This window comes from Charadrius vociferus, unplaced genomic scaffold, assembly GCF_000708025.1.
Source record: "Charadrius vociferus isolate BGI_N301 unplaced genomic scaffold, ASM70802v2 scaffold549, whole genome shotgun sequence".
Lineage (NCBI taxonomy): Eukaryota > Metazoa > Chordata > Aves > Charadriiformes > Charadriidae > Charadrius > Charadrius vociferus.
In genome coordinates, this window is record NW_009650103.1 from 3,724,826 (window position 1) to 3,726,223 (window position 1,398).

A 1,398-nucleotide genomic window follows, 5' to 3' on the forward strand; every position below is an offset into this window, starting at 1 on the left:
ACAGCCCCTCCGTAACAGCCCCTCCATGGCAGCCCCTGACGGCCCTGGCCAGACAGTCGCCCTTGGGGCTGTTGCAACCGTTTCCTGTATTGTGCAAGCAAATGACCATTAAAACCTGAGAAGAGGACAGGGAGCGGAACTGTGAGCGCAGGAGAAGTCCCGGAGCTGGGACATCCCTAAGGGCCGCCGGGGTGGCCCGTGGAGTACAGGGGGGTGAGCTCTGCCAGGTCCCGATGCTGCAGACAACAGCCCCAGGTATGGGGTGCGGAGTGGGAGGGGGAAAGGCCAGAGCCGGGGCTGGGGGGGCCACCTGGCACTGCCCCACTCCTGCAGCCCGGGAGCATGCAGGCAGAGCCAGGGGGATGGGGCAGCACCTGCGTGAGTGCTTGACTCCTTCCCCGCCACGCTCCCGCTGAAACCATCCCAATGCCCCGCCAAAATCCATCCTTCTGCACTGAACCACCAACCTGCTGTGGCTTTATATTTGGTGCTTCATCTCGGAGGAGAGAGGATGGGGCAAGCAGCTGGCATGAGTGGCCTCGGCAGTGGCACACGCTGACCGCACCGACTGCATGTGTATAGCAAAACCTGCCCCTCGTTTCCAGTGTGTATTCATCATGGGGAGGCAGCCGGTGTCCCCACCCTACGAGGGCGCATTGAGAGCTCGCTGAGCTCATGTTTGCATCATTGCTGATGCATTTGCCCACTGAAGCTGGATACGACGTCCTCGTTCATTTTTGGACGCCCGCAAAGGCCACTCGTCTCACGGGGACACTCCCTCCCTGCTGCTGAAACCCAGCAAAGCCCCGCAGCACCAGCCCCGCTCCCACAGCCCTGCTCCTGCCCATCCCCAGCTGCTTTCCATGCCAAGCGCAGGAACCATGGAGGAACTGCGCAGGAACTGCACACCCCCCAGCCCTGCCGGGGCTTCCTGCCGCTCTGCAAGGAGGTGACAACAAAACCCGAGATAATCTTGAAATACACCCAGGCCCATGCCGGGGTCTCCACTGCTGCCGCAGAGCAGCACAGGAGAAGGCCACAGCTCCTGGGGTCTGGGTGCCACCAGGCTTGGGGACATCCTCTGAGGCTTGTGCAGCCCATCGTGCTGTCACCCACCCCAGCCACACGCAGAGCCTCTCCCAGCCGGCCGTGCTCCCCTGCGGGGTGGCTGGTGCCTGCCTGGGCTGGGCTGGCCAGATCCTGTCCCTGCTGCCAGCAGGCTGGTGCTGGGGTGCAAAGCAGCCAGGCAGGAAACACAGAGCGATGGTTTCACTGATAAACTCAGCTTTTCTGGCTGTTGGCGGCTGTGGGCAGCCCAGCTCCTGGCGCCAGCCGGGCAGCACTGCCGGGCAGCCTCCCACGGCAGGGCAGAGGGAGCTGAGCCGGGCCCGCAGCCCA